This window comes from Rhinatrema bivittatum, chromosome 2 (assembly GCF_901001135.1).
Source record: "Rhinatrema bivittatum chromosome 2, aRhiBiv1.1, whole genome shotgun sequence".
NCBI lineage: Eukaryota > Metazoa > Chordata > Amphibia > Gymnophiona > Rhinatrematidae > Rhinatrema > Rhinatrema bivittatum.
In genome coordinates, this window is record NC_042616.1 from 313,767,595 (window position 1) to 313,792,960 (window position 25,366).

The 25,366-nt window shown below is 44.9% G+C and overlaps 1 protein-coding gene across 1 annotated transcript in view; it reads left to right on the forward strand.

Annotated features, from left to right (window-relative positions):
• ZPBP (zona pellucida binding protein) overlaps positions 1–25,366 on the forward strand; it is a 419,635-nt gene that overhangs the window by 33,037 nt on the left and 361,232 nt on the right. The window lies entirely within an intron of this gene.

Consider the following 25,366-nt stretch of genomic DNA (forward strand, 5'->3'; position numbering starts at 1 on the left):
AGGAAAACTGACCTGTTTGAAAATTTTGAAGATGGCCTCTACGGTGAAGGTTGGCTCATAGGTAAAATTAATCCTTCTTTCTATAGTCCTTCTTTGGCTATGTGTTTACAGCAAATGGCACTAACATGGGGGGCTGTTTGGGATGTGACTGCATCGGTTACATGGCAAGTGGCTTGCTAAGTTAGGTTAACAAGCTATAGTGCCAGGGCCCAGCTTTATCTCTCCATGCTGTAGAGTCTTACTAATATTATGTGAGCCTACAAAGCACTTTTTACTAAGGTCAGTGTGTGACCAAGCACTGCAGACTTTCAGCTGGTCAGCTTAAAACAAGTGGTAGTTCAAATCCTCTCTCTTGGACTGTTGTAAAGTCACTTGTCTACCCAAATCTTTTTAGCCGCATGATGAGGGACTCCCAGGTCAGGCGTGCCCCATTAGTGCTCTGTCGGCTCTCGGCTAACGGTGCCCTTATCGGTATCTTGTCTGCAGCACTTCGGCTCTAACAGCAAGGATGTCAGCCACAATTTGTCTTCACCATCACAGGGGTATTTTAATTCAATGGAAGCTGTGGAAGAAGCCTTTTGGGATAGTCCTATTCAGTGTGTCATGTCTGACAAACGTGTATTTCTGGAGGACATACCTCTGAACAGCCAGGGACATGAATAATCATACCATGAGGTTGATGTCTTTCTGTAATGACGTGTGGCAGCTGTGAAGTACAGCTATAGTGTTATAGGAGTGCTAGAACTGGGTAGAGATTGCTTGCTTGTGAGTGACAAGTACACAGTCTATACGCACCCCAGATGCATGTTTCCATTCTTGAAGATCTGACACAGTATAACTAAGTGCTGTAGCATACATATAGTTTTCCCGTAAAAGGCGGCATGAACTTAGCATTTGGAAATAATTTTTTATGCCTCATGTCAAGCTAGAGATTCCCTTCTAATGTCTTATAGCATGCTGTGGGTTGGCAGCGAGATAACTAAGTCACGGAGGTGTGAGTGATGCTGTTGCTCTTGATTTGTCCAGGAGATTCCGGCTATGGTTGCAGGACCTGACTTCTCATACCAGTCACTCTTCTGAACATGCGAGCAGAGATGAGGTACAATAAGACTTTGTTTTATCCTCTGTGTTATAGAACTCACCTTCAGAGTTCTCAAAAGTAGATTTCGCTGTTTGCACAAAACAGGGGAAGCTTTAATGTATGCCCCACCCAGAGTTGCTGAGATAGCGCTGTCTGCTGTGTATCCCATAATCTGGTCTACGGTATGCATCCCAGTAAATGTCATTCCAGATCTACCTGAGAATCCCTTATGTCCCTCAGCAGAAGCTGGAGAGACCACACGGACTGGCAGCCAGCTTCAGCAAAGCATTATACAACGCTCCTTTGCCTGTTAGTCATCATCTAGTCCTTCCCCTTTCATGGAAGAAAGCCTAGCAGAGTGGTTCCAGCTGGTCTCATCTCTATCTTTCTTTTACTTGCAGGTCATCTGTTGGGATTATTGTGTAAGAAAAACTATTTAGGCCTAGTTAGGCAACATTGTGATAATGGAGCAATAGATACAATAGACCTTGGTAGACAAAGTAGACACCAAATAAACCTGACAACAAAGGGATGTGGCTGTCCTAATGTATACATTTAGAATGTGCAAAAGAGTCATGTCTCGCCATAGCATTCGTGTAGGACTGCCAACACAGTGTACAGAGGTTGCTATAGCTTGCGTTTTCTTGCTTGCCTACGCCGTTGACCCAGTTCTAGCCGTCACTTGTTGGCAAGATAGTTGCATAGGTATGATGGAACTCCAGCAGAGCTCCGAACATTTATTTATTTATTTATTTATTTATTTATTTATACATGGAACCAAGTGTTCTATAAGTCATACAAATCACATGTAGGTGAGCTGCTTAAAGGCATAGCCTGAAGCTACAAGTTGAAGTTACAATCATAGACTCAACATGTTACACTGTGCATCTGAATATATCCACAGGTACATCAGATGCTTATTTATTTATTTATTTATTTATTTGTGGTTTTTATATACCGGACTTCGTAGGATAACATCAGTTCGGTTTACAATATAACTTCAAAATCAGCAAAACAGAGGCTTTACATAGAACTTATAGGAAAACAGTGAATAAAATAAAATTAAATAAACTATACAATGAACGAGGCTTAAATAGAGAGACTTAAATAGAGGTTGTTGGATAACTGAGATGGTATTGAGAGAAATGATTGGGGGATGGAGTGGGGGAAAGAAAGAAAGGGGGTAGAGGGGGGATGAAGATGGACGGAATGTATAGAGAGGATAGGTGTTGTATATTGCATATAGGGAGGGGAATGAAGAGTTGAAAAGGTTGCGTGGGGGAGGGAAAGGAGGAGTTGCATAGATTGCAAGGATTTATTTACAATAGATGCATTGGGGAGGAAATAGCATATATGACTATAAAACTATATACAGAGTGTACATTATTGAATATATGTAAGTCAAGGCATGAAGTTGAAAATCCAAGATGGTAGCAACTAAGAGAGGGAGTTATCTTATGAGGGATTGTAAAGTTAGAACTGAGGGATCTGTTAGGGGCAGGGACGCGGGAGAGGAGGGGTGGTGAGGGTAGAGGCATTGTGTGGCAGGGAGAGTGTTTTGTTGGCAAAGAAGATTGAAGGGTGAGCAAAATGAGTGAGTTTTGGTGATATGTACTATTTGAATGCCTTCGTGAAAAGCCATGCTTTGAGTTTTCGTTTAAATGTTTTATGACAAGCCTCTTGGCGTAGATCTACTGGCATTGTGTTCCAAAGGGTTGGTCCTGATACAGAGAGTAGACGAGCTCTAGTTGCGGCCAGTTTGGTGGTTTTGTGAGAGAGGGTTAGCATGGTTGCATGATATTGGTGTCTTGTGGGTCTCTTGGCTTGGTGGAATTTAAGGGAACCGTTAAGCCAGTACATTTCTGGGTTGTAAAGGGCTTTGTGAATGAGGGAGAGGGATTTGTACTGAATACGAGAAGTAATAGGGAGCCAGTGAAGGTTCATGAGTATGGGGGTTATATGCTCATTTCTGCGTGTGTTGGTTATGATTCGAGCAGTGGTGTTTTGTAGAATTTGTAAGGGTTGTGTGACATTCTTAGGTAACCCCAAGAGGAGGGAGTTACAGTAGTCAAGTTTGGATAGAATTGTTGCTTGAAGTACAGTGCGGAAGTCAGTGGGGTGTAGAAGAGGTTTCAGTTTTTTGAGGGTTTGGAGTTTGAAGAAGCCATCCTTTAGGGTAATGCTGATGAACTTCTTTAGATTAAAGCTATTGTCAATGATGACTCCTAGGTCTCTGGCATTTTGGGAAAGATGAAAGGAGGGTGGTGGGAGCTTGAGGCTGGAGAGGAGATGACAGAGAGGAAGGAAGTAAATATTAAAAAGGGTGGACGACAGGGAGGATCCTTGTGGGACTCCTTGGTTAAGAGGAATGGCTTTGGATTCATGATTTCCTATTTTAACTTTGAAATTGCGGTTACTGAGGTACGATCGGAACCAGTTTAGGGCCGATCCGGAGATACCAATCTCAGAGAAGCGTTGCAGGAGAATGTGATCGCTAATAGTATCAAAGGCAGCAGAGATGTCAAGGAAGGTGAGAAGGAAAGATTGTCCTTCGTCCAGGCCTTTTAGTAGATAGTCAGAGAGGGAGAGAAGAAGGGTTTCTGTGCTGTGGAATTTCCTGAAGCCGTACTGAGAGGGGTAGAGGATGTGATTGTCTTCAAGGTATTCCATGAGCTGTTTATTGATAGTTTTTTCCAGGAGTTTAGAGATGAAAGGGAGGTTCAAAATGGGGTGGTAATTGGAAAGATCTGAGGGATCAGTTTTTGGTTTTTCATTATGGGCTTAACAATAGCTTGTTTGAGGGAGTCCGGTACAATGCCAGAGTTGATTGAAGAATTTATGATATTGGCGATGGGTTTAGCAATGAGTTTGGGAATAGTTAAGAGGAGTTTGGTAGGGATCGTGTCAGAGAGGTGAGATGATGGCTTGGTTTTCTTGAGGAAGAATTCTACTTCAATGGCAGTGGTGCAATCAAGGGTGGACATGCCCTTGAGAGGGTTTCCGGAGAGCGGCTAGTGTGCGTCTTGGTGGGTTGGTGTAGGGGATGTGGTAATGGAGAATTGGTTAATCAGCTTGCTTATTTTATTGTGGAAAAATGTAGCAAGCTCTTCACATTTCATTTTAGCAATCTCTTCTGGCAATTCTGGGGGTGTAGTTTTAGTGAGGGTTGAGACATAGTTGAATAGGGCTTTAGGGTTAAATTGGTATTGGTGGATTTTAGATGCGTAGTAGTCTCTTTTGTCACATGGGCCTGCAAAGACACAGGTGTCACATGAGCCTGCAAAGACACAGGGGTCAGCACTGCCTCAGCTGTTACTAAGGCAGTGCTGCCATCCGAATGCTCACATAGCAGGCCTTCACTTACAGCCTTTTGGGAAGCACATGTCAAATATCGTGGGAATCCCAAATTTCTCACAGGTCATTGCAAACTAGCATATTTCATAGGGGTTGCACATGACCATGCACAGCTGGGCTCTGCTACACCTAGCTAAGAAAAAACATCAACTCTTAGGGTGTTATATTGATTATGTTAGCTGCTTGGGGAGGCTATAATATAAGGATGCTATTCTGACTATCTGAAGGATGGATTGGGAATAGGATGGTGTCATGTCGTTACATGTTATTCAAAGTCACCTCTGAAATATATGTCAGAATTTATTTAATGATGAATATAATAGCACCCACATTTCACATAACAAATGGTTCACCTCATTGAACCCAAGGCAAAGCTGTCTTAGAAGCTATTAACCTAGCCTGACATGTCACAGGTAGCAATTGGGAAATATTGAGATGTCAGGGTGCAGCAAGGCCCTTTGCCTGTCCAGCTCAGGGCTATTCCTGTTGTCCTGGTTTATGTAGGTACAAAGAAAATCTGCAGAGTAGTTTGTTCGGATTGTTGGTAGCAGTTACAGTCCTTATCCTGTCTGTGGCCATCCTTAAAGCACTTAGGCTGTGGACTCCAGAGGAGAATAGCTAGTAGAATGGTCATTTTCCAAGCAGAGTTGTGACCTTTCAGGTTTTTACAGGTTTGAGGCCCTTGCCTGTACACATGACTGCCATGACTTATTGTCAACATAGCATAGTTGTCCTATAGGATGGGTCCTATGGGGTTTGAGCAATTTAGACTTTGTGGATACGGAGATCAAGGCAGGTGTGCTGATAGACTGCCACTCTTCAGCAATGGGCAATCTCTATCCTCTACACCTCCATGACTGTTCCTCAGTTGTCACACTGCAGTCTCTATGAGCTTTTCATAGAGGCCACTTTCTGGGATGACAAAATCTTCTAACAGTCTGCAAGTAGATGACATTTTGTTTTTTAAACTGTCATACCTAAAAAATCTGTTTATTGAGTGGCTTTTAAATGGCCAGAAGTAATTGGCCCTAAATAATATCTTGTGGGGTGATTAGTGTCATATTACCTAACCTCCAAAGAGTTATATGTACACTATGTACTGTCTGGGTCTGGACCCTGCAGCTGCACATTTCTTCTCCCTAGAGACAAACAAGATGTAGTGCTTTATGTACTTTTCAAGTAGGCTTCTGGAATATTTAGATTTTCAGAAGATGTTCAACAAAGTCCCTCATGAGAAGCTTCTAAGAAAGCTAAAAAGTCATGGGATTGGAGGCACTGTTCTTTTGTAGATTGCAAACTGGTTAAAAGACAGTAAACAGAGAGTAGGATTAAATGGTCTGTTTTCACAGTGGAAAAAGGTAAATAGTTAAGTGCCTCAGGGATCTGCACTTGAACTGGTGCTTTCTAATATATTTATAAATGATCTGGAAAGGGTATGACAAGTGAGGTGATTACATTTGCATATGTCACAAAATTATGCAGAGTAGTTAAATCTCAAGCGGATTGTGATATATTGCAGGAGGACCTTTTAGACTGGAAGAATGGGCTTCCAAATGACAGATGAAATTTAATGTGGATATGGCCAAGGTTATGCATATAGGGAAAAATTACCCTTGCTGTAGTTACACAATGTTAGGTTCTATCTTAGGAGTTACTACCCAGGAAAGAGATCTAGGCATTATAGTGGATAATACTTTGAAATTGTCAGCTCAGTGTGCTGTGGCGGTCAAGAAAAAAACCAGAATGTTAGGCATTTTTAGGAAGGGAATGGCAAATAAAATGGTGGATGTTATAATGCCTCTGTATCACTCCATAGTGAGACTGCACCTTGAATACTGTTATGGTTATTGGTGTTTGGGTGGGTCCGTGGACAGTGTGGCAGCTGACCACGCCCACGGGGGCTGTCCCATGAGGGACCACAGTGTCAGGCTAAACTCCAGACAGACAAACACAGATTTGAATCTTTTATTAAACAGTAATTTGAACCACCAGAGGTGGCAGTAGTGAGTAGTAGTTGTAGAACCCGGCTGGGCACGTCTCTCACAGAACGCTGGAATGGTTCCTCTGTAAGCAGTGCTGTAGTAGAAAGAGACTGAGAGTTATGAGCACACAATAGAATTAGCATACAGAGTCCCAAGTAGAATAGGAGAGCTCCAAGACAGGGAGAGCAGGCCCTCGAGGAGCGAGTACCTGATCCCTTAGAGCAGAGAGACTCGGTAGTGTTGTACTCACTAGCAGTAGCCAAGATTCCACTAGACGAGAGGTCTGGCACCAGAGCAGAGGGCAGGCCCTCGAGGAGCGAGTACGTGATTCTGGCGAAGCGGTATTGTAGAGAGAGATGTTTCTTGTACTCACAGATGATGACTGTAGTTAGTTCTTCCAAGTAGAAGGTAGAAGTTGCAGGCAGTGACACAGGGAACATGGGCCCTCGAGGAGCGAGTACCGGTTTCCTGATAGCACCTGAAAGAAGCAGAGAGGCCCCTGAGGAACGGGTACCCCGTTAGTGACCCCGAAGGATAGTAAGAGTTCCAGTAGAGCTGGAGTGGCAGAGTAGCTTAGGAATGGAGAGCGAATCCCATCCTATTGTTCCGGTTGCTAACTCAACGAGCTAGCAAATGAAGTAGGCAGATATACCATGGAGTTGTGATGTCAGAACAGGGGGACACCCCTGAGGTTCGCGCCAACCTGGAAATAAAGATGAGGGCGGCATGCACGTGCGTGCCCTAGAGGAACCTTGAAGGAGCATGGCGGGAGGCAGCACCAAAGCCAGTCCGGGGACACCGGAGAGGTCGGCAAACAGATGCCATAGCGGCTATCAGTCCGAGGTGAGCAGGAGGAGCCACAAGTAGAGAGAGGTAGGCGGGGCGAAGCCGTTGAAGACCAACGGACGCAACAGTACCCCCCTTCAAAGGACGGCCTCCAACCTTTTTACCAGGTTTAGGTTTGTGTGGATGCATCCGATGAAATTGGAGAAGCATCTCTTTGTCCAGGATATTTGCCATCGGCTCCCAAGAATTTTCTTCGGGGCAATAACCTTCCCAAGATAGAAGGTATTCCCAAGTTTTGCCACGTCTTCTTACATCCAAAATAGCTTCAACCTTGTATTCAAGGTCTTCTTCTGTGGTAGTAGAAGTTGGTTCTGGAGACTTGGGTGAGAATTTACTGAGAATGAGAGGTTTCAAAAGTGAAACGTGGAATGCATTGTGGATTTTCAATCCAGGCGGAAGCTTCAGACTGTACGTAATGTTGCCAAGACGTTGGAGAATTGGAAACGATCCAACGTAGCATGGAGCAAATCGAGTAGAAGGTAACTTTAATCTCAAGTACTTAGTTGACATCCAGACTTTGTCACCAGGTAGAAGTACAGGCGCTTTAGAATGATGAGCGTAGTATGATTTCTTTGCTTGTTCACCCGCTTTAGTTAGCATATCTTTAGTCTGAATCCATAATTGATGGATATCATCAGCAGTGGATTGAGCTGCTGGGGGTGACACTGAGAGAGTCAGTGGAAGTGGTGGTGAAGGTAGTCATCCTTAAACCACTTTGAATGGTGTTGATCCAGTGGATGATGCTGGATGCGAGTTAATGGCGAATTCTGCCCATGGAAACAGTTTAGCCCAGTTATTCTGATGGCAACTCACATAGGCATGAATGAACTATTTTAGGGTCCTATTCATCCTCTCAGTTTGGCCATTTGATTGGAGATGATAGGCAGATGTATAATCCAGAGAGATGTCAAATAGCTTGCACAAAGCCTTCCAGAATTTTGCCGTGAATTGTGATCCTCTATCCAAGACGATGTGCTTTGGTAGGCCATGTAGGCGAAAGATGTGGACTATGAAGAGGTTAGCAAGCTCCAAGGCTGAGGGTAAGCCAGGCAGCGCCACGAAATGGGCCATCTTACTGAAACGGTCAACCGTCACTCAGATAGTATTCATTCCTCCAAAAGGTCCATTTTGAAAGAGTGCACTCATTAGGGCTGCCTAAGGGCCAGGGTAGCAAAGTTCAAGTAGCAGGCAGCAGGACCAGGACTGGACACTGCAGCATGGAAGCAGCAGGACCCAGGACTGGAGAAGGCAGCATGGAGGCAAGAGTCCCAGGAGATGAGACAGCAGCATTGAGGTAGCATCAGGATGAGTTGAGAAGGGGCACCAGCATGGAGGCAACAGCAGGATGAGATGAGAAGAGACACTAGCAGCAGGACCAGGAAATGATACATGATGAGAAGAGACAGCAGCAGAGCCGTGATTGGAGACCGCATTAAAGAGGCAGGTCTATGGGCAGAGCATAGAGGAGGGCATAATAATTAAGCAGCAGGACAACACATGCTGACAGTAGACCAATCACATCAGCAAGCCGGCACAGGAACTCTGTAGTCAGGACGGACCCAGAAGGTGGCGCGATCTAACCGGCATAGGAACTCTGTAGTCAGGACAGGCCTAGCAGTCTTCTTCCATTTAGCCAGCATAGGAACTCTATAGTCAGGACAGGCCCAGGAGGAATCTTTCACCTAGTCAGAACAGGAACTCTCCAGTCATGATGAGCCCAGCAGGCATCATCCATTTAGCCAACACAGGAACTCTGTACAGTTTTGACCCTTTACAAATTAGGGCTTCATGGTCCTTTTCCTTGCCTGGGCTTTTAGTTAGTTGGGGGTGGCATTTCTTTCTGGGGCCTATCCTTGGCCGTCCTGAGAGCCAGGGACTTTTGCGTAGAGCAGACTCCTAGGAGAATGGGGATGGCATGGGTGCAGACTCTGGCAATCGTTGAATGAGTTTTTTAATGGCGGATGTCAAATTGTTGATGGAGGTGGAGATGGTGGTTAGGCCTTGTGTTGGGCTGCTGTATGCACCTGAACGATGTTTGTGTGTTCAGGTGCTTCTCCAGAGACACACATACCTGTGCTTGTGACCAGAGAAGTTTAATTTTTAATTTGCTAGTCTTAATATAGACTGCTTTTTTGCTGATATTGTTCAATTTTCTACTATATTTCCTCTGTTTTTGTATGTTTTGAAATAGCTACCTATTTAATCTAGCCAGTGTTTTTAGACTCCTTTCTGGGTTATATAGAAATAACTGGTGTTAAAGTTTTAAGGAAAAAAAAGCTGGTTGCCTCTGAGTCTAGTGACTCACACAGCTCTGCAGGGGTTGATTAAGATGTAATTTAAATAGAAGAGAAATAATTGTTCAGGTGCCTCTCCAGAGACACAAATACCTATGCTTGTTCTGGAGAAGTTTAATTTTTAATTTGCTTGCCATAATATAGACTGCTATCTTGCTGACATTGTTACATTTTCTACTATATTTCCTCTGTTTTTGCATGTTTTGAAATCCCTATTTAATCTAGCTAGTATTTTTAAGACTCCTTTCTGGGTTGTATAGAAATAACTGGTGTTAAAAGTTTTAAGAAAAAAAAAAAAGCTAGTTGTCTCTGGGTCTAGTGACTCACAGGACTTTGCAGGGGTTGATTAAGAAGTAATTTAAATAGAAGAGAAATATTTATTCAGATGCCTCTCCAGAGATACACATACCTGTGCTTGTGATCAGAGAAGTTTAATTTTAGTTTCCTAGCCATAATATAGACTGCTATCTTGCTGACATTGTTCAATTTTCTATTAAATTTCCTCTGTTGTTGCATGTTTTGAAATCTGTATCTGTTTAATCTAGCTAGTGCTTTTAGTCTCCTGTCTTGTGTGGATTGAAATAACTGTGTTTGTAATTTATAGATCAAAGAGCTGGTATCTGTAGGAGCTGCTGTAAGAAAATGGTTTTGGATACATTGGAGGTTGGGGCTGTGTATGGAGCAATAAAAGATTATATGGTAAAAGTGGCTTATATTTGTCTGTGGCAGGAAAGAGGATGCTAAGTGAAAATTCAGATCATACATTAACAGGCATTTAAAGTAGGGAGTGGAGGTGGCAGGAGGAGGCCAGTGAAACTGGAATATCACCCCAAATCAATCAGTTCAAAAAAACAGAAAAGGTGACTAGGAACAGCAGAGAAGTCACACAAAGACCAGAGTTTTGAATTTCACAAATATGGACTTTGTCAAAATAGGCATATACTTGGAGGAAAAACTGGAAAACTGGGAGACAACGTGAGGTGGAACAACAGTGGGCCAAATTAAAAGGAGCTATTACAAAGGCAACAAATCTATATGTTAGGAAAGTAAAAATAACAATCTGGCTCTCTAAGAAGGTGGCTGAAAAAATGAAGGCAAAAAGAGCAGCATTCAAAAAGTATAAAGGTTCCCAAAAAAGGAACACAAGGAAGAATATCTGTTAAAACTGAGGGAGACGAAGAAAGAAATCAGGAAAGCAAAAAGTCAAGCGGAAGTGTTGCACCCGTCAGTCACAGACGGCTGTGACCTCTCATGCTCACCTCTTTTTTTGCTACTTCGTCAATTCTCGGAAGAGTGACTGCTTCCGCCAGCGAACGCTGACCTCCCTGGCATCCCCGGGATGGCGTGGGTGATGCCAACCGCCATCTTGTTCCTGGAGTCACCTAGTGCGTGTGCACAGGCCATCTTTAATACACATCATGGCGGGAACCTCGGGGGTGTCCCCTCCGCATGACGTCACCACCTCGCTGTATTTAAGCTGACTGGCCCTACACTCAGACGAGTTAGCAAAGAGTTCTCCTCGTTGCTGCATCCGCTTCTCCTTGGACTTCCTGTTCCTGTCTCGGTGTGGAACGCTCTGAGTGCTCGCTCCTCAGGGGCTCTTCCGCGTTCCTAGGCTATCCGCTTCTCGGAGGGCCTTCCTGCCTTGTCCTTCTGGAACCAAGCCTTGTGAGTTCATCTTGCTTCATCTTTGCCAAGCCTTGCTGGGATTCTCTCTGTGGTGTATCCCGAGCCTTGGGCCACTACCGCATTCTTACCAGCAGGATTCGCTACTTTTACCCTGCGCTGCAGGAAGATTGCTATTCCTTCTTCAAGTACTTCTGGGCTCCAGGAAGATTGCTATTCCTTCTTCAAGTACTTCTGGGCTCCAGGACCTCAGACCTGCTCTACACCATCTGCCTCGTACAGAGTGGCGCTGCGGGCCACTCCCGGATTGTCTCATCTGAGGTACCTTCCGGGGTTTACCCCTCATCTAAAGAACTGTACTTTGACTGCAGTACCCGCTTCATGGGCTCTGCTCAAGAACTGCACCTTTACTGCATTCCCCACTCCATGGGTTATGCTCTCTCTTTCTCCCATAGTAAAGTCTATACTAAAGCTGTGTCCTTGCTACTGAGACCACGCCTACTGGCGGTGAGGCCCACAGGGCTCCTCCTCACCTCTCACTCCGGCCCAGGGTTCATATCCATACCAAAACATAACTGGAAGGATTGCCAAAGAGATAAAGAGAGGAGACAAAGCATTTTTCAGATATATCAGAGAAAGATGGGAGGCCTGAAGTGGTATAGTGAAACTGAAAGGTGATAAGGAGCACTGTGGAGAGAGATGAAGAAATGGCAGAAATATTAACGAAATACTTCAGTTCGGTGTTCACTGAAGAAGACCATGGAGAAGAACTGTTGCTGATTGATAAGACCGTACATGAAAATGGGAGTAGAGGAAACTCCGATTATAAGAGAATGTATGGGAAGAGCTAGGAAAACTGAAAGTGGACAAGGCCATGGAGCTGGATGAGATTCATCCCAGCATATTGAGGGAGGTCAGAGATATGCTGGCAGGTCCATTAAATGACCTGTTCAATATATCCCTGGAAACGGGAATGGTGCCAAGTGATTGGAGAAGAGTAGGGATGTGCATTTGTTTTCAACGAATGTGCAATCCGCAATGCATAAGTCCCTGCTAGTGTGATTTGTGGGTTCGTGAAATGCATGGCAATCCCCCATGAATGAAACATATATTAGTTTCATTCTTTTGGTTCGCAGTGATTTCTTAGCGGCCATTTGTAACAGGAGAAGGCCATGTGGGAGTATCCATAGCAAAAACCAGCCCTTTCCTGGGAGTCATAAGTGACCTCACAGCCCTGTCATAGAGTGGGTCAGACAGGTTGGCAAGGAGACAGAATGGCAACGTATCAGAGCTAAGCATTTTTCTAATGCAGCCAATCACCGCTCTCAGTGCTCTGTGATGCTGTTCCTACTGTACTATTTATACCTTAAGCATGCGGCACGCCACGCACGTTCTTCTTGGTGTTTCACTGAGAAGCTTGTTGCTTTTGAGCTCTCTCCGAGGGTCTCAAATCTGTATTAAATTGCAGCTTGCTACTTTGATAGAATTTTCCATTGAAAAAGATATTTGTTCGTTTTTGCTGCTGTGCCAGCCAGGCTTTTTTACTGCACTTTTTTTTTTTATTGAACTCAGACTGTCTCTCTGTCTCTCCCACTGAGACAAGCTGCCAGCAGTGGCATTTTGCTGCTTATCTTACCCTCCTGGGGTAGGTTGCAGGCAGGGTATGGGCGGTGTGGGTGGGAGATAGTGTGAGAGTTGCAGTGGCTGTCTGGGAGTTGGTATTTTCAAACAAGCAGCATCACTAGGAATTGTGCTTGCTCAAGCTTCCAGTCTTATCTCTGCAGTTTCATTTTTTTGTGCACACCGAGCAGTCTCAGTTGTAGTGTACATCAAGGCACTGCATCTGTGTGTAGTTTTCCAGACTCACATATATTGGTACAGCAGTGTTCTTTTAATCCAAATCCCCAGTAGGCATCTTTTGGACTTAAAATTTTGTTGTGTGCTCATACAGAAGTCTCAGTTGTAGTTTACTTCAAGGCACTACACTGTGCATCTGTGTGTAGTTTTCCAGACTCACATATATTGGTATAGCAGTGTTCTTTTAATCCAAATCCTCAGTAGGCATCTTCTGGAGTTAAAATTTTGTTGTGTGCACATACAGCAGTCTCAGTTATAGTGTACATCAAGGCACTGCACTGTGCGTCTGTGGGTGTGGGTGTAGTTTTCAAGACTCACATATATTGGTACAGAGGTGTTCATTCACCAATAAAGAATTCTTTTAATTGAAATCCCTAGTAGGCAGTGATATTAAATCCATGATGTCAGGGAAAGATAGACAACTGATTGGGAGTGGCAGAGGAAGCACTTCAAAAGGCAGTGCCATTCCCCCATTAAAATTAAAAAGGGAGCTGTTCCAAGCTAAAATCTCTGGAAGGGCAGGCAGTTCCATCTGTAAAAAACTGAAATTTAAAGATGATACACTGCCACCACCTGTTTCTGACCCTGTTGTTTTGGAGGTGAGGGAAGGGGAGGCTGAGTCATGCAAGACAAAAGGGCGAGACCCAAAAGCAGTAGTGTGACAGCAGTCTCTAGTTAGTGCTGAAAATGTAGCGCAGAAAGTTTTGCGTCTGATTCTGATGAAGAATCATCTTATATGGGATTCTTGTCATCAGAAATGGAAGAAGTAATAGCTGAAGAAGGTTTAGGAGGATTAGTTAGTTCTGTCTTAGCCTCCACTTCAGTGCTGCAGGGGATAGGTGAAACTGATGATGAGGAGGAGGAAGAGCAGTCAGCGCAGGCACAGAGTGTGACTGATGCCCCTGGCATTGCTTCTCAGGGTGCACCCACTACTTCAGCTCCAGTGCCAGCATCCACCCCGAAGGCTATAGAGAAGAGATCACGAAAGACATCTGTGATCTGGAGCCACTTTCACGTGACTGAGGATCCACATTTTGCTCAGTGTAATTACTGTGCCAGGGCTATTAGCAGAGGCAAGCAAATGGATATCTAACTAATTTTGGCATGGTGCATCATATGCAGAAGCAACACCCAACAGTACTGCCATCTGGGGATGGTGGCAGTACCAGTCAGGGGACCCTTTTTTCCAGGCAGCGTAAAGTGGTTGAAAAGCAGCCCCCTGCCATGTGTCACAAGCGACAACCCACCATGGAGGAAATGGGGTGGTGTTCGGTAACGCTATCCCGGGGAAGGAGGCAGGCAGCCTCAAAAGTTGTAACCAGGAGCATTGGGGAAATGATTGCCCTTGATGACCAGTCCTTGCAGGTAGTGGAGAATGTGGATTTCAAGCATTTGCTGAAGGTCTTAGTTCCAAATTACAAAGTCCCCTCCAGAACCACATTTAGCAGAAAGGTCATCCCCAGCTTGTACAACCAGTATCGCAGTTGCATCCAAGCGCTGCTAGCTAAGGCAGAGGGGAGTGTGCATTTCACCTGCGATATCTGGACCACCATGAATGCTGCACACTCTTACCTCTCCCTGACAGCACACTGGTGGGACCTGGCTGAGGCAGGGGCAGGCAGCAGCTCTATTAGTGAACAAGTATCAGGGTGGAGGTGGGCTTTATTGCACACCCACCTAATGGACGAGGCCCATACCTTAGCCAATATTCTAACATGCCTCAGACAGATGCTGGCAGGCTGGCAGCTACACCAGCGAGACAGGAATCTTCAGGCAATGGTGCAGTCATGGTAACGGCAATATGTGACGGTCGCTTTCAGAACATCTGATGTTTTGCACACACTCTGCAACTGGTAGTGAAGGCAGCTCTGGGGTTGGAATCCAATCACCAAGAGAATGAATACCTGCATACGTTAATACACAAGTGCAGGAACATAGCAGCGCACTTCCACAGAAGTGTGAAGGCGGGGCAGGTTCTCCGACAAAAGCAGACTGATTTGTAGATGCCTCATATGCGTCTCATTTAAGACATTGGCACCCGGTGGAATTCCACCTATATGATGCTGCAGAGGTTAGTGGAGCAGCAGACACCCCTTCATGAACTTTCTGCGGAAATGGACATAGATGTGCAGAGTCCCCTACGGCATCATGATTGGTTGGTCATGAGTCAGCTGGTAAAAATCCTGCAGACTTTCAAGGATGCCACGGAGGAGTTGAGTTCCAGAAACATAGAAACATAGAAACATAGAAATGACGGCAGAAGAAGACCAATCGGCCCATCCAGTCTGCCCAGCAAGCTTCACACTTCTTTCCTTTCATACTTATCTGTTTCTCTTGGCTCTTAGCAACCCTTGGTTCTATTTCCCTTTCACCCCCACCATTAATGCAGAGAGCAGTGATGGAGCTGCATCCCAGTGAAATATCAAGCTTGATTAGTTGGTGGTAGTAACCGCCGCAACAAGCAAGCTACACCCATACTTATTTGTTTACCCAGACTATGTTATTCAGCCCTTATTGGTTGTTTTTCTTCTCCCCTGCCGTTGAAGCAGAGAGCTATGCTGGATATGCGTGAAGTATTAGTTTTACTTCTCCCCTGCCGTTGAAGCAGAGAGCTATGCTGGATATGCGTGAAGTATTAGTTTTACTTCTCCCCTGCCGTTGAAGCAGAGAGCTATGCTGGATATGCGTGAAGTATTAGTTTTTCTTCTCCCCTGCCGTTGAAGCAGAGAGCTATGCTGGATATACGTGAAGTATTAGTTTTTCTTCTCCCCTGCCGTTGAAGCAGAGAGCTATGCTGGATATGCGTGAAGTATCAGTTTATTCTTCTCCCTTGCCGTTGAAGCAGAGAGCTATGCTGGATATGCATTGAAAGTGAAGTGCCACCTTGGCTGAGATCATCCCTATAGTTAATTTTCTGGAGGAAAATTTGGAGGGCTTTAAACAGGAAGAGGGAATGACAGCAGAGGTGCTGCATTGTCTTGTCTTTTTGCAGAAGCAGGTGCAAGAGAGATTAAGACCTTTAACAAAAGACCACACATACATGCTCGCCACAATCTGTGATCCCCGTGTGAAAGGGAAACTCGCCCTACAGTCCGATTGTCTCACATTTGTGAAGGACCTGCTGTTAGTAAAAGTCCATGAACAGGAGCACCATAGGCAGGGACAGATTAGGCATGAAGCAGAATAGGAAACATCGGGCACTTCAGAGAGTAGTGCAAGCCCAAGCAGGAGCAGCACTCGTGTCAGCGACAGCTAGTACTTCCTCCTCCAGTTCAGTACGCCAAAGCCATGTTGCCCCTAAAAAAGCATCTGTTCTGGAACGGGCTAGAGAGAAAGCTGGCAAGAAGGACTCTCATCCCACCCAAGCAAAGGAGACACCAGCACAAATGTCAGTGACACGGTATCTCACAGAGCCCATAGAGGACATGCAGGCAGATTCACTGGCATATTGGGCACACAAGTCCACTATCTGGCCACACCTAATGCCACACCTAACCAAAGTGGCTCAGCGATATCTGTCATGTCCATCAACCATTATGCCCAGTGAACGTGTATTTTCAATGACAGGGATATCATGAGTCCTCATTGCTCAAGGCTGGCAGAAGAGTTGATGGAAATGCTAGTGTTTTTTGAAAATAAACATGCCTTTGCTTGGGTTTCCAGATTTTCCCTGTGAATGGCAAGATGAATAAAAGCAATTTAAAGCCTTGCAGCAGCTCCAACTGCCTCATATGTTCTAGATAATATCAGCACATGTACGTGATCTCAACCGCTGTGCCTATCTGTTTATTGTCCAGCACTAATGTCACTACAAGGGCCTGACCTCAAACACTGTCCCTGCCTGTCCAGCCCTTATGTCACTACAAGGGCCTGACCTCAAACGCTGTGCCTGCCCCTCCAGCCCTTATGTCACTACAAGGGCCTGATATCAAACGCTGTGCCTGTCTGTCCACTGTCCAGCCCTTACATCACTACAAGGGCCTGACCCCAAACACTGTGCCTGTCTGTCCAGCCCTTACGTCACTACAGGGTCCTGACCTCAAACGCTGTGCTTGCCCATCCATCCCTTACATCACTACAAGGGTCTTACCTCAAACGCTGTGCCTGTCTGTCCACTGTCCAGCCCTTACGTCACTACAAGGGCCTGACCCTAAATGCTGTGCCTGCACGTCCAGCCCTTATGTCACTACAAGGGCCTGACCTCAATCGCTGTGCCTGTCTGTCCAGTCCTTACGTCACTACAAGGGCCTGACCTCAAACGCTGTGCCTGTCTGTCCACTGTCCAGCCCTTACGTCATTACAAGGGCCTGACCCCAAACACTGTGCCTGTCTGTCCAGCCCTTACGTCACTACAGGGTCCTGACCTCAAACGCTGTGCCAGTGTTCAGGATCTGATGCTCGATGGGAGGAGCAATCAGATAGGAGTTCTGTACTAGTAGACGGTGGAGTAGCAATCTGTAATCTTTGATATAGTTGTAGGTGGATCCCTGGGCCGGTGGCAGATGATCACGCCCTCAGGAGGATATCCCGAGAGGGACCACCGGCTAGGCTTGAGTATGGAGACAGTCACACATTAGTTCTTTTATTAAACAGGTGATGAAGCCACCAGAGGTGGCGGTAGTGAGCTGATATGCCCGGCAGGGCTGTAGTCCCTCAGATACTGGAACAGTGATTCAGGATGGCTGAACTGTTGAGAAACTGTAGAACGTGAGTAGGCAGAGTAGACAGGGTTCATGAACAGAATTAAATGACAAACTCACATAAGATCTCAAGGAAGCTCAGGAGCTGGAACAGCATAGGAACTCGAGGAGCGAGTATCTGGTTCCAGGGTAAGCTCTGAGAGAGCGATGGTAACTCACAGTTGTTTGTAGTAGCGATATCTTCCAGGCAGTAGAGAATCTTCAGAGTCTCCAGGAACATGGGCCCTCGAGGAGTGAGTACCGGTTCCTATCTGTAATCTGAAAGGTAGAGAGAGCGAGGCCCCCGAGGAGCGGGTACCTCTGGTAAGTCCGAGGAGGCAGAGTAGCTTGGAGGAAACATATCCGTATTCGTCCTTCCGTCCTTGCTAACTCAATCTTATAGTGAAAATAGAGACCTTTAAATACTGGAAGCGGATGACGTCATCTCAGGGGGATCCCCCCTGAGGTTCGCGTCCTTGCTGGTACTTCAGTCAGAGCGCGCGCACGCGCCTTATGTCATCAGGCAAACATGGCGGATCTGCAACGTCGAGCCGGTCCGGGGACGCCAGAGGGAGACGGCATGGAAATGCCGCGGCAGCCAGTCGTCCATCAGACCCAGAGGGAGTCGCCACAGAGGTAAAGAGGGCGGAGTCAGGGCGACGAGCAGCGACGGATGCAACAGCCAGCCCCTCCAGCCCTTACGTCACTACAAGGGCCTGACCTCAAACGCTGTGCCTGTCTGTCCAGCCCTTACGTCACTACAAGGGCCTGACCCCAAATGCTGTGCCTGTCTTTCCACTGTCCAGCCCTTATGTCACTACAAGGGCCTGACCTTAAACGCTATGCCTGTCTATCCAGCCCTTATGTCACTACAGGGGCCTGACCTAAACGCTGTGCTTGCCCATCCATCCCTTACATCACTACAAGGGCCTGACCTCAAACGCTGTGCCTGTCTGTCCACTGTCCAGCCCTTACGTTACTATAAGAGCATGACCTCAAACGCTGTGCCTGTCTGTCCACTGTCCAGCCCTTACGTCACTACAAGGGCCTGCCCCTAGTCGCTGTGCCTGCCCGTCCAGCCCTTATGTCACTACAGGGGCCTGACCTCAAACGTTGTGACTGCCTGTCCAGCCCTTACATCACTATAAGGGCCTGACCTCAAACGCTCTGCCTGTCTGAGTTTAGTTCTAGTATCTCTAATTTCAGTTTCATGTATTTGTGCATCACTTCTTTCCAGAATATTCTTTTTCCCTAAATTCCCTCAACGCCTCCAAAACTGAACTCATCATATCACACAATCCCAACATCTTGACCTCCACCCACATCAACACTCTTCCCCCTTCAATTCCTATCCACCAACACTTACGAGACCTAGGCGTTATCCTAGACTCCCAACTTAACCTCAAAAAGTTCATAAGTTCTACAATGAAAGATTGCTACCACAAACCTCATGTCCTCAAAAAACTTAAACCCCTCCTCCACTTTAATGACTTCCGCACAGTCCTCCAGGCCCTAATATTTTCCAAACTTGATTACTGCAATTCCATCCTGCTAGGACTCCCATCAACCACCATCAGACCACTCCAAATGCTCTAGAAGAATCTGTCTGCTTAGTGCTAAACACTATCACGTGATACACTTTCTTGATGGAGAAATTGCTGTCTTCGGGAATAAATTGCAAAGAAGAACAAAAAATGGGGATCTTACTTTCCTTGTTTTTAATTCCTACCAGAATTGGGTGCAAATTTTAGATAATGCTATTCCTTTATTAACACTGGTGAATACTAAATAGCTGACCTTCAGTAATGTTGATATGAGGGGTGTAGCCAGAACATTTTTTTTTTTGTATGGAGGAGGGCCAAGGTTAACATGGATGGGCAGTATGCTCAGCATCTTGCTGCACCCCAACTTCTTATCCCATCCTATGTGTGACATGGCATTGGCTACAAAACCCTTTAAATTTCTGGCAACACTGTTTCTCTCCTTTCTTTTCACCTTCTCACTGCTGTATTTCTGCTGCTTTTCACTCTCCCTCTGTGGTTAAATCATCTACTTCATAAAAGGACATGAGGTTTGTTGTGTGATATGATGAGTTCAGTTATGGAGACGTTGAGGGAATTTAGGGAAAAAGAATATTCTGGAAAGAAGTGATGCACAAATACATGAAACTAAAGTTAGAGATACTAGAACTAAACTCAGACAGGCACAGCGGTTGAGGTCAGGTCCTTGTAGTCACTCTGGCTGACTAACTGAAGTGTTAAGGTTGTGTTTTTGATTTGAATAGGTACCATTGTTTGTTAATCAGAACAGCAGTGAGTCACTCAGGACAACTAACTGTAGTGTGTTTCAGTTGAATAGGTACCATTGTTTGTTAATCAGAACAGCAGTGAGTCACTCAGGAAAACTAACCTTTAGTGCAAATCTCCAAAGGGATTGTTTTGCATTAATTTACCTTAGAAGCACATTATATATTTCAAGGGAAGAGCTCAGTAACCCACATTCCAGTGGGAGCACTGAGAAGAGAGGATCACCTTACTGGTGGCTGAAAAGAATCAGTAAGTTTTTGCTTGGGACATTGTCTTTTTCAAAAGTATTGGGGCAAAGTTAACTATTTGGGAATATTATTTAGTGTGTTTGTGCTTTTAATAGTCAGTAAGGCAGCGAATAAACAAGTTAGACTGTATTTTTAAATGGTCAGTAAGGCAGCTAGTAAGCAGTAGTTAGTGTGTTTATTTTTAAAAGTCTGTAAGGCAACTAGTAAGCAAAACTGAGTGTTTGTATTAAAAAAAAAAGTAGCCAGAAGCTAGAAATAAGCTAGGAACAGAATATACCTAAGTAAAAAGGTTGAAAAGTTCAGTTCAGTTACTCACCTTGGAAAGGTGTTGAGGTAGTGTGATTTGGTTGGATTAGGTACCAACATTTGATAATCAAGAGAGCAGTGAATCACTCTGGCTGACTAACTGAAGTTAGACTATTTGGACTTCCCAACCCTCCCACCCACCCCTAGCTTATCCTTTAATTTATAGGCAGGTGCCACTTTCACCAAAAAAAAAACCCCAACAAAATCTTTATTGAGAGTTTGATCAGTCCCTTGTAGGCCACTACCAGATATGTAGTGAATTCACTAATACTTTTAAAGGACGTTAATTAGACACATTCCTACTCCCATAGCAACCTAAAACTTAACTAGGAACTGAACAAAATTGAGATGAAGGCAGCAGCCCAGCAGCAAGAGGGGGGCTTCCCAGTCTTTTGCATCGAGTGTCACATGTATGATTTTTTACCCGCCGGTGAGAAGTTGTACATGTGCATGCGATGCAAAGAGCTCCTGGCTCTCAGAGAACGAGTCCGATCTCTGGAGGCTAGAATGACAGACCTGGAGGAGCTGAGGCAGACAGAGAGGTATATAGATGAGACCTTCAGGGACATAGTAGCCAAGTCCCAACTTCAGACTGGCAGCCCTGGTGCTGCCTTGGAGGAAGAAGTTCTCATGATTGGAGGGCATCAACCGGGTGCAGCAGGAAAGGATCCTGTAGCAAGGACCTGCTCTCCAGGTGATGCATTGTCCTTTCGCATCGAGGATATCTCCCCAAGGCCTACTGCCCAGGAGGGCAGGGTTAGGTCGGCCGTCATAGTTGGTGATTCGATTATTAGGAATGTAGATAGCTGGGTGGCTGGTGGGCGTGAGGATCGCCTGGTAACAAGCCTACCTGGTGCGAAGGTGGTGGACCTCACGCGTCACCTAGATAGGATTTTAGACAGTGCTGGGGAGGAGCCGGCTGTCGTGGTACATGTGGGCACCAACGACATAGGAAAATGTGGGAGGGAGGTTCTGGAAGCCAAATTTAGGCTCTTAGGTAGAAAGCTTAAATCCAGAACCTCCAGGGTAGCATTCTCTGAAATGCTCCCTGTTCCACGCACAGGTCACCAGAGGCAGGCAGAGCTCCGGAGTCTCAATGCATGGATGAGATGATGGTGCAAGGAAGAGGGATTCAGTTTTGTTAGGAACTGGGGAACCTTTTGGGGAAGGGGGAGTCTCTTCCGAAGGGATGGGCTTCACCTTAACCAGGGTGGAACCAGACTGCTGGCGCTAACCTTTAAAAAGGAGATAGAGTAGCTTTTAAACTAGAACAAAAGGGAAAGCCGACAGTCGCTCAGCAGCGCATGGTTCGGAGAGAGGTATCTTCAAAGGATACTAATAATGCATTAGAATTAGGGCATCCTGACAGTGAGGTTCCAATAATAAGAAAAGTAGTCCAAGTGCCTGTAACTAAAAACTCACCTGAGCTAAAAAATTCTAACTTATCCCTATCAATTAAAAAGCAGAAAGAAAATACAAACAAAAACAAACTTTGAAATGTTTGTATGCTAATGCTAGAAGTCTACGAAGTAAGATGGGAGAATTAGAATGTATAGCAGTGAATGATGACATAGACTTAATTGGCATCTCAGAGACATGGTGGAAGGAGGACAACCAATGGGACTGTGCTATACCGGGGTACAAATTATATCGCAATGACAGAGAGGAGCACTCGGGAGGCGGTGTGGCGCTTTATGTCCGGGATGGCATAGAGTCCAACAGGATAAACATCCTGCATGACTCTAAATGCAAAATTGAATCTTTATGGGTAGAAATCCCTTGTGTGTTGGGGAAGACTATAGTGATAGGAGTATACTACCGTCCACCTGGTCAAGATGGTGAGACGGACAGTGAAATGCTAAGAGAAATTAGGGAAGCTAACCAAATTGGTCGTGCAGTAATAATGGGAGACTTCATTTACCCAACTCTTATCAAAAGGGAGTCATTAGTTAACCACCACAAGCAAAATCAAAAAATAACAAAGTGGAACTCAAGCAACTTTTTAGTAGTAGCTTAAGGTGTCAGCAAGCCTGACGTTGTGTGACTTCTTTTCAAAAACACCAACTGGTCTTTTCAATCATTCACCTTCTTTAAATTTTAATGCTTTCAAAATATTTTTATAAACTTTTTTTGCTTTATATTTAAAATAGTCCTCCATTCATGAAAAAACAGACTCTTGAAGAATTTTCCTTTTACATAAATTAGCCCAACACGGCCAGTGTTTCACTGTTTAGCTTCTTCAGGGACATGCAAAGAACATATAAACAAAAGTCTTTATCCCGTTCAAAAGGACGTAGCGTCTCAACCTTTTATCAACCGGAGGTTGAGGTTGAGACGCTATTGACTGGGTAAATGTATCATCGGGACACGCTAGAGAGATAACGTTCCTGGAAGGAATAAATGATAGCTTTATGGAGCAATTGGTTCATGAACCAACGAGAGAGGGAGCAATTTTGATCTAATTCTCAGTGGAGCACAGGATTTGGTGAGAGAGGTAACGGTGGTGGGGCCGCTTGGCAATAGTGATCATAATATGATCAAATTTGAATTAATGACTGGAAAGGGGACAGTAAGCAAATCCACGGCTCTCGTGCTAAACTTTCAAAAGGGAAACTTTGAGAAAATGAGAAAAATTGTTAGAAAAAAACTGAAAGGAGCAGCTACAAAAGTAAAAAGTGTGCAAGAGGCGTGGTCATTGTTAAAAAAATACCATTCTAGAAGCACAGTCCAGATGTATTCCACACATTAAGGAAGGTGGAAAGAAGGCAAAACGATTACCGGCATGGTTAAAAGGGGAGGTGAAAGAAGCTATTTTAGCCAAAAGATCTTCATTCAAAAATTGGATGAAGGATCCAACAGAAGAAAATAGGATAATGCATAAACGTTGGCAAGTTAAATGTAAGACATTGATAAGACAGGCTAAGAGAGAATTTGAAAAGAAGTTGGCCGTAGAGGCAAAAACTCACAGTAAAAACTTTTTAAAATATATATCCAAAGCAGAAAGCCTATGAGGGAGTCAGTTGGACCGTTAGATGATCGAGGGGCTAAAGGGGCACTTAGAGAAGATAAGACCATTGCTGAAAGATTAGGGGCCTCATTTTCCAAGCCGCTCGCACGCGATAAGGGACCTTTCGCTTGCGAAAAGTCCCTTATCGCGTGCGATACCAGGATGGGGGCGGAGTCGGCCCTGGAAGAGGAGGAGTCGGGGCGTCACCGGGGCTGACTCTGCGCTGACGCCACGAACAGCGAAAAGGTAGGTGCCTTTTCGCTGCCTATTTCGCTTCCAATAGCTACACCTTCTATGGTGGCGCTATTGGGTGCGAAACCAGCAGCGATCGCACCGCGACGGTGCAATCGCTGCCGGCTAGCGCAGGCCCACCCCCCGTTTCGGCCCCCCGCCCCTCATCTTCTAAAGTATCGCACGCCTGCGATACTTTAGAAAATGAAGCCCTAAATGATTTCTTTGTTTCGGTGTTTATTGAAGAGGATATTGGGGAGGAACCCGTACTGGAGAAGGTTTTCATGGGTAATGATTCAGATGGATTGAATCAAATCACGGTGAACCTAGAAGATGTGGTAGACCTGATTGAGAAACTGAAGAGTAGTAAATTACCTGGACCAGATGGTATACACTCCAGAGTTCTGAAGGAACTAGAAAATGAAATTTCAGACCTATTAGTAAAAATTTCTAACCTATCATTAAAATCATCCATTGTACCTGAAGACTGGAGGATTGCAAATGTAACCCCAATATTTAAAAAGGGCTCCAGGGGTGATCCGGGAAACTACAGACTAGTTAGTCTGACTTCAGTGCCAGGAAAAATCGTGGAAAGTGTTCTAAACATCAAAATCACAGAACATATAGAAAGACATGGTTTAATGGAACAAAGTCAGCATGGCTTCACTTTTTTGAAGGAGTTAATAAACATGTGGATAAAGGTGAACCGGTAGATGTAGTATACTTGGATTTTCAGAAGGCATTTGACAAAGTTCCTCATGAGAGGCTTCTAGGAAAAGTAAAAAGTCATGGGATAGGTGGCAATGTCCTTTCGTGGATTGCAAACTGGCTAAAAGACAGGAAACAGAGAGTAGGATTAAATGGGCAATTTTCTCAGTGGAAGGGAGTGGGCAGTGGAGTGCCTCAGGGATCTGTATTGGGACCCAATTTGGAAACAAATATGACGAGTGAGATAATCAGATTTGCAGATGACACAAAATTGTTCAGAGTAGTTAAATCACAAGCAGATTGTGATAAATTGCAGGAAGACCTCGTGAGACTGGAAAATTGGGCATCAAAGTGGCAGATGAAATTTAATGTGGATAAGTGCAAGGTGATGCATATAGGGAAAAATAACATGGAATAGACTTAGTTTTTGGGTACTTGCCAGGTTCTTGCTATCACATTATGGCCTGGATTGGCCACTGTTGGAAACAGGATGATGGGCTTGATGGACCCTTGGTCCGACCCAGTATGGCATGTTCTTATGTTCTTCGACTGTTGAGCAATTGTATAAATAGACTTCCAGCTTTCTACTCAGCACAGGCTTTCTTGAAGTTTTAAAGTGCTGAGAGGAGGGGTTTACCTACTATAAGAAAATGAAAAGACTTTAATGGCCTCAAACCTTTACATGTCTAGCCCAAGGGCAATGTTTCTCCATTCAAGTTATCCCTTTTAAAAGCGCAAGGAATTATGGACTGGCAGTGATTCCAGTGCCTCTAAGCCCTCTAATACCTGCACCTTTAAGGGACTAACATGGGTATTGTCCCTGCTACTAAGATGGGAGCCT